The sequence below is a fragment of the Nerophis lumbriciformis genome, linkage group LG19 (assembly GCF_033978685.3).
Source record: "Nerophis lumbriciformis linkage group LG19, RoL_Nlum_v2.1, whole genome shotgun sequence".
NCBI classification, from domain to species: Eukaryota; Metazoa; Chordata; class Actinopteri; order Syngnathiformes; family Syngnathidae; genus Nerophis; species Nerophis lumbriciformis.
Window position 1 is genome coordinate 3,241,066 of NC_084566.2, and position 8,059 is coordinate 3,249,124.

General features: G+C 45.6%; 1 protein-coding gene across 4 annotated transcripts in view; it reads left to right on the top strand.

Annotated features, from left to right (window-relative positions):
* Window positions 1-8,059, top strand: part of ap1s3b (adaptor related protein complex 1 subunit sigma 3b) — a 29,722-nt gene that overhangs the window by 9,332 nt on the left and 12,331 nt on the right. The window lies entirely within an intron of this gene.

An 8,059-nucleotide genomic window follows, 5' to 3' on the forward strand; every position in this document is an offset into this window, starting at 1 on the left:
TGCATTCTCCTGTTATATCTCACATTCTATATTGTGTTTTGGAAAAAGGTTGTCATAAACGTTACTTAATTCATTAAAAAATCAAAACAAAAAACAAAAAACATTTTTATGCATATGTAAATGTATTCAGTTATAAACATTCATTCACTTTCTTCTTTCCTTCATGGATCTAAACTTTACCGCTGCCGGTAGTTTTTTTCTATATTTGTATTTAATAAGTTGTAGGTGTATTTATTTCAGTATAAAAGTGTAAAACATTGTTTGCTTCGGTCATGAAATGATGATAATGGTGTGCCAGGGCATACATACATTATTTATTTAACGCTTCAATCTCTAGAATCTACATCAACTTCACAACTATCCCTCAATTCTAAGTTTTTTTTATTTTTTATGTTGTTTATTTGTTTGTTTGTTTTTTGCCCTTTTTTGTCAAAGAAAACTGTTTTTGTGACAAACACACAAAATATGCAAAATCTTCCACAAAAAATATTTTTCAAAGTGGAATATTTCATATGAAATAATCGGAGCCTTGGATAGGTCAATAATTCATAAAAACATTGATTTTGATTCAATATTGTGTGTTGAGCCAAGACTTTTTCTAAATTACATTTCACCTGTAAGCTTTATTATTCCACTTGTGGTATCCATCCATCCATCTTCTTCCGCTTATCCGAGGTCGGGTCGCGGGGGCAGCAGCCTAAGCAGGGAAGCCCAGACTTTCCTCTCCCCAGCCACTTCGTCCAGCTCCTCCCGGGGGATCCCGAGGCGTTCCCAGGCCAGCCGGGAGACATAGTCTTCCCAACGTGTCCTGGGTCTTCCCCGTGGCCTCCTACCGGTCGGACGTGCCCGAAACACCTCCCGAGGGAGGCGTTCGGGTGGCATCCTGACCAGATGCCCGAACCACCTCATCTGGCTCCTCTCGATATGGAGGAGCAGCGGCTTTACTTTGAGCTCCCCCCGGATGACAGAGCTTCTCACCCTATCTCTAAGGGAGAGCCCCGCCACCCGGCGGAGGAAACTCATTTCGGCCGCTTGTACCCGTGATCTTGTCCTTTCGGTCATGACCCAAAGCTCATGACCATAGGTGAGGATGGGAACGTAGATCGACCGGTAAATCGAGAGCTTTGCCTTCTGGCTCAGCTCCTTCTTCACCACAACGGATCGATACAGCGTCCGCATTACTGAAGATGCCGCACCGATCCGCCTGTCGATCTCACGATCCACTCTTCCCTCACTCGTGAACAAGACTCCGAGGTACTTGAACTCCTCCACTTGGGGCAAGATCTCCTCCCCAACCCGGAGATGGCACTCCACCCTTTTCCGGGCGAGAACCATGGACTCGGATTTGGAGGTGCTGATTCCCATCCCAGTCGCTTCACACTCGGCTGCGAACCGATCCAGTGAGAGCTGAAGATCTTGGCCAGATGAAGCCATCAGGACCACATCATCTGCAAAAAGCAGAGACCTAATCCTGCAGCCACCAAACCAGATACCCTCAACGCCCTGACTGCGCCTAGAAATTCTGTCCATAAAGGTTATGAACAGAATCGGTGACAAAGGGCAGCCTTGGCGGAGTCCAACCCTCACTGGATACGTGTCCGACTTACTGCCGGCAATGCGGACCAAGCTCTGACACCGATTATACAGGGAGCGAACCGCCACAATAAGACAGTCCGTTACCCCATACTCTCTGAGCACTCCCCACAGGACTTCCCGGGGTACACGGTCGAATGCCTTCTCCAAGTCCACAAAGCACATGTAGACTGGTTGGGCAAACTCCCATGCACCCTCAAGGACCCTGCCGAGAGTAACCACACTGTTCCCCCTGAATCCGAGGTTCGACTATCCGGCGTAGCCTCCTCTCCAGTACACCTGAATAGACCTTACCGGGAAGGCTGAGGAGTGTGATCCCACGATAGTTGGAACACACCCTCCGGTTCCCCTTCTTAAAGAGAGGAACCACCACCCCGGTCTGCCAATCCAGAGGTACCGCCCCCGATGTCCACGCGATGTTGCAGAGTCTTGTCAACCAAGACAGCCCCACAACATCCAGAGCCTTAAGGAACTCCGGGCGGATCTCATCCACCCCCGGGGCCTTGCCACCGAGGAGCTTTTTAACTACCTCGGCAACCTCAGCCCCAGAAATAGGAGAGCCCACCACAGATTCCCCAGGCCCTGCTTCCTCATAGGAAGACGTGCTGGTAGGATTGAGGAGGTCTTCGAAGTATTCTCTCCACCTATCCACAACATCCGCAGTCGAGGTCAACAGAGCACCATCCCCACCATACACGGTGTTGACACTGCACTGCTTCCCCTTCCTGAGGCGGCGGATGGTGGTCCAGAATTGCTTCGAAGCCGTCCGGAAGTCTTTTTCCATGGCCTCACCGAACTCCTCCCATGTCCGAGTTTTTGCCTCCGCGACCGCTGAAGCCGCACACCGCTTGGCCTGTCGGTACCTGTCTGCTGCCTCAGGAGTCCCATGAGCCAAAAGAACCCGATAGGACTCCTTCTTCAGCTTGACGGCATCCCTCACCGCCGGTGTCCACCAACGGGTTCTAGCATTACCTCCACGACAGGCACCAACATGTTCAAAGTTCTTCCGGAGGTGGGAATTGAAACTCTCTCTGACAGGAGACTCTGCCAGGCGTTCCCAGCAAACCCTCACAATGTGTTTGGGCCTGCCAGGTCTGTCCGGCATCCTCCCCCACCATCGCAGCCAACTCACCACCAGGTGGTGATCGGTAGAAAGCTCCGCCCCTCTCTTCACCCGGGTGTCCAAAACATGAGACCGCAAATCCGATGACACAACTACAAAGTCGATCATGGAACTGCGGCCTAGGGTGTCCTGGTGCCAAGTGCACATATGGACACCCTTATGTTTGAACATGGTGTTTGTTATTGACAATCCGTGACGAGCACAAAAGTCCAATAACAAAACACCACTCGGGTTCAGATCCGGGCGGCCATTCTTCCCAATCACGCCTCTCCAGGTTTCACTGTCGTTGCCAACATGAGCGTTGAAGTCCCCCAGTAGAACGAGGGAATCACCCGGGGGAGCACTCTCCAGTACTCCCTCGAGTGAATCCAAAAAGGGTGGGTAATCTGAACTGCCGTTGGGCGCGTAAGCACAAACAACAGTCAGGACCCGTCCCCCCACCCGAAGGCGGAGGGAGGCTACCCTCTCGTCCACCGTGTTGAACTCCAACGTGCAGGCTTTGAGCCGAGGGGAAACAAGAATTGCCACCCCAGCCCGTCGCCTCTCAATGCCGGCAACGCCAGAGTGGAAGAGAGTCCATCCCCTGTCAAGAGAACTGGTTCCAGAGCCCTTGCTGTGCATCGAAGTGAGTCCGACTATATCTAGCCGGAACTTCTCCACCTCACGCACTAGCTCAGGCTCCTTCCCCCCCAGCGAGGTGACGTTCCACGTCCCAAGAGCTAGCTTATGTAGCCGAGGATCGGACCGCCAAGTGCCCTGCCCTCGGCTGCCGCCCAGCTCACACTGCACCCGACCTCTATGGCCCCTGCTATGGGTGGTGAGCCCATTGGAGGGGGGACCCACGTTGCCTCTTCGGGCTGTGCCCGGCCGGGCCCCATGGGGACAGGCCCGGCCACCAGGCGCTCGCCATCGTGCCCCACCTCCGGGCCTGGCTCCAGAGGAGGGCCCCGGTGACCCGCGTCCGGGCGAGGGAAATCTGGGTTCCTTGTTCGTGTTCTTCATAGAGGTCTTGTGGTATGTTTTTGTTTATTTTAATAGTATTTTTAGAATGTGCGTAGGCCTTTAAAACATTAGCTGCGGGCCGCAAATGGCCTCCGGGCCACACTTTTGACATCCCTGCTATAGATAATAAAAAATTAAATCTGATAAGTCTATGGATAAAAAGCAGAGCCTGGGGACGCATGCGTGTTTATCGTAATGCACAATCAGCATCTCTGCTTCAGTAAACAATGACGGTGATAACGTCAGCGATGCGAGCAACACTTGCTAACTTGTCAGCCACTTCTCCACGAGACTCCTTTTGAACACTCCTCGCACATGAACACTTCAAAAAGCATATATTTGTTGACCTGCAAAGTATGTTTTTGGTGTGGAGGAGTCTGGTCGGGTGCTGGTTAGCCTGAAGCTAACAGCTGGCCTGTCTCCATCCTCGAACGATGTTGATCCAGCAGGAGATAAAAGTGAAGTTTCCATGTAATTTACTAGAGACATGGCATAGGATGAAGTGAAAAAGGTTGACCTTACACTCACCTTAGTGTTTACCGTGAAGTCTTTCTTTTGACAGCCCTTCGTGGTAAAGTTGTCCGAGTGCAAACTGGGACAGTATTTGTGTTTGATAAAACTTTTGGCAAATCAAAATTTACGACCAATAAAAACGCAATGAACGGGGACGAAAATTTGACCCATCAAATATAAACAAACCAAAACACCGGCGGAAAGCGATAATTGATCAAAGAAAAAAAACAAGCAAACCGGGTGGTACAAAAAAAAAATCCACATCCGGGGGACGTGCGGGCTTCCGGAATTGCGCGTCTTTTCTGATTTCAATGCGTAAAAAGACACAAAAAGTGCGTTAACACCAACACTGTATATGTATATATATATGTATATGTATATATGTGTATATATATGTATATGTGTATATGTACGTGTGTGTATATCTATGTATTTATGTATATTTGTGTGTATATATGTATATATATATATATATATATATATATATATATATATATACATACACAGTATATATATGTGTATTAGGGCTGGGCAATATATCGATATACGCGATATATCGCGGGTTTGTCTATGTGCGATATAGAAAATGACTATATCGTGATTTGAGTAAACGTTCTCACGCAGCTGCTTTTAGCTGCTGGCATTACACTACAGGCTCTCCTCGCTCTTTCCTGTTTCTTTCTCACAGACATACAAGCGCACCTTCTTACACACGTCACATACTGTCACGTCATACGTCACATACGTATACGCCCTCGCGCAGGAAAGAGGTAGGAGCATGGGTAACATTAGCTGTGATGCTAGCGTAGCCGTGCGAGTAACAAATGAAGGAATAATTCATTCCCCCAAAAAACAGCAGCGTCTGTCGGTGGTTTGGCTTCAAGTGGGAATATGTCGAACAGACAACCGTAATTTGTCAAGTGTGGAGCAAAAGTGTTGCTATAAAAAGTAGCATTACTGCTAATATGTAGCATCATTTGAAAAGTCACCTGCTCCGCATGTCAACATCGGTGCCACACGCCCACACCATCAAAATGCAGAGGCAAACATTTCCAGATCAACACAGTATGAAAAAAATAGTGATTTTTTTTTGTTGTGATTTCCTTCTCTGCATGAAAGTTTAAAAGTAACATATATTAATGCAGTATGAAGAAGAATGTTTTAATGTAGACACATAGAATCATCATACTGCTGTGATTACCGTATATTACCAAATAAACGCCCTTGGGCAAATAACCACCCATGTCCTAATAGCCGCCCGGGGTCTGACCCCATTTTGTCAATTAACCGCCTCTTCCTAATAACCGCCTATGTCCAAATAGCCGCCCATGGGCTGTTATTTGCATAATTTAGATTAAAATGCTACTGGGGTTGCGTTTGCTGCAGTATTATTGTTTTGATGGTTTTATAGAGTACTTGGTACCATAATTTTATTTTTCCTGTATACTGCTTTATTTAAAACTTGGAGTACTGTAGCCTTTATTTTATTTAAGTGACAGTATTATTGTTCTGTTTTGATGGTGGGTTTTATACTTGGGTACTTGGTACCATAATTTTATTTTTCCTGTATACTGCTTTATTTAAAACTTGGAGTACTGTAGCCTTTATTTTATTTAAGTGACAGTATTATTGTTCTGTTTTGATGGTGGGTTTTATACTTGGGTACTTGGTACCATAATTTTATTTTTCCTGTATACTGCTTTATTTAAAACTTGGAGTACTGTAGCCTTTATTTTATTTAAGTGACAGTATTATTGTTCTGTTTTGATGGTGGGTTTTATACTTGGGTACTTGGTACCATAATTTTATTTTTCCTGTATACTGCTTTATTTAAAACTTGGAGTACTGTAGCCTTTATTTTATTTAAGTGACAGTATTATTGTTCTGTTTTGATGGTGGGTTTTATACTTGGGTACTTGGTACCATAATTTTATTTTTCCCGGTAGGCTGCTTTATTTAAAAAGTTTATTTATTTTTAGTATTGGTATTCTATTTGACAATTGTTGCACTACTGCCATGTTGAGGCCCTGTTGCTCTCTTGTCTTTTGATAGCCTACCTCATGTTGATCTCTTGTTTTTTTGTTTGTATGTTTACAATAGCTTTTACATTTAAAGTTTTTTGTACGAAAAAAAAATACGGGACAGTAACCATTGTAACCAAATAATGGCCTGGTGCAGGCTGGTGCAAAAATAAATAAAAGCCTTGTGCAAATAACCGCCTGCTTCTTTTAAACGCCTGTCTCCAAAATCGATTTTGTGAAATAAACGCCCGGGCTACTATTTGGTAATATACAGTATATGCATCAAGTGTTCATTCAAGGCTAAGGCAAAATATCGAGATATATATCGTGTATCGCGATATGGCCTTAAAATATCGCGATATTAAAAAAAGGCCATATTGCCCAGCCCTAATGTGTATATGTATGTTTATATGTATTTGTATGAATATATGTGTATGTGTATATATGTATACATATGCGTATATATATGTATGTATGTGTGTGTATATACCAGGGGTCGGCAACCTATACAAGTCAAAGAGCCATTTTGACCAGTTTCACAAATTATAGAAAACAATGGGAGCCGCAAAAATGTTTGGAAATTTTAAATGAAATAACACTGCATACAAAGTTTTTTTTTGCTTTGTGCTATGTATAATCCAGCAGTCTCAGACACGCTGCCCACACCTTTTATATGGAATTTGAAAGCTGGTGCGGCACGCGGGTTTTAAATGAATGGCACTTGTCAGCGTCATGCGTGCCGTGATGGTACAGCAAACAGCACCCACTACAACCAGCGTGCCTGATCAGCCACAATTGTATGGGGCTTCCGCTCGCTCACGTAGGTGACAGCAAGGCATACTTGGTCAACAACCACACAGGTTACACTGACGGTGGCGGTATAAAAAAAAACTTTAACACTCTTACTAATAATGCGCCACACTGTGAACCCACACCAAACAAGAATGACAAACACATTTCGGGAGAACATCTGCACCGTAACACAACATAAACACAACAGGACAAATACCCAGAATCCCATGCAGCCCTAACTCTTCCGGGATACATTATACACCCCCCCACCCCCCCTACCAAACCCCGCCCACCTCAACCGACGCACAAAGGGGGGGGTGTGGTTGTGTGAGGAAGCAGGGTTGGGGTGGGGGCGGGGTTTGGTGGTAGCAGGGGTGTATAATGTAGCCCGGAAGAGTCAGGGCTGCATGGGATTCTGGGTGTTTGTTCTGTTGTGTTTATGTTGTGTTAAGGTGCAGATGTTCTCCCGAAATGTGTTTGTCATTCTTGTTTGGGTTTGGTTCAAAGTGTGGCGCATTATTAGTAAGAGTATTAAAGTTGTTTTATATGGTCACCGTCAGTGTAACCTGTGTGGCTGTTGACCAAGTATGCCTTGCTGTCATGTACGTGTGCAAGTAGAAGATGTATGTTGTATAACAAGTGTTGGGCTGGCACGCTGTTAATACAGATTGTAGAGGGCGCCAAATGTTGTACCATCATGGCACGCCCTTATTATAACTGTAAAGGTGAAAATCGGTGAATATTAATCCCGGGAGTTTTCCGCGAGAGGCACTGAAATCCGGAAGTCTCACGGGAAAATTGGGGGGTTCAGCAAGTAAGCTGCTGAGCCGCATCAGAGTGATCAAAGAGCCGCATGCGGCTCCGGAGCCGCGGGTTGCCGACCCCTGGTATATACAATGTGTATGTATGTATGTACATATATGTATACATGTGTATGTATATATTTTTGTGTGTATATACATGTATGTATGTATGTATATGTGTAAAATTGTATATATGTGTGTATATATGTATA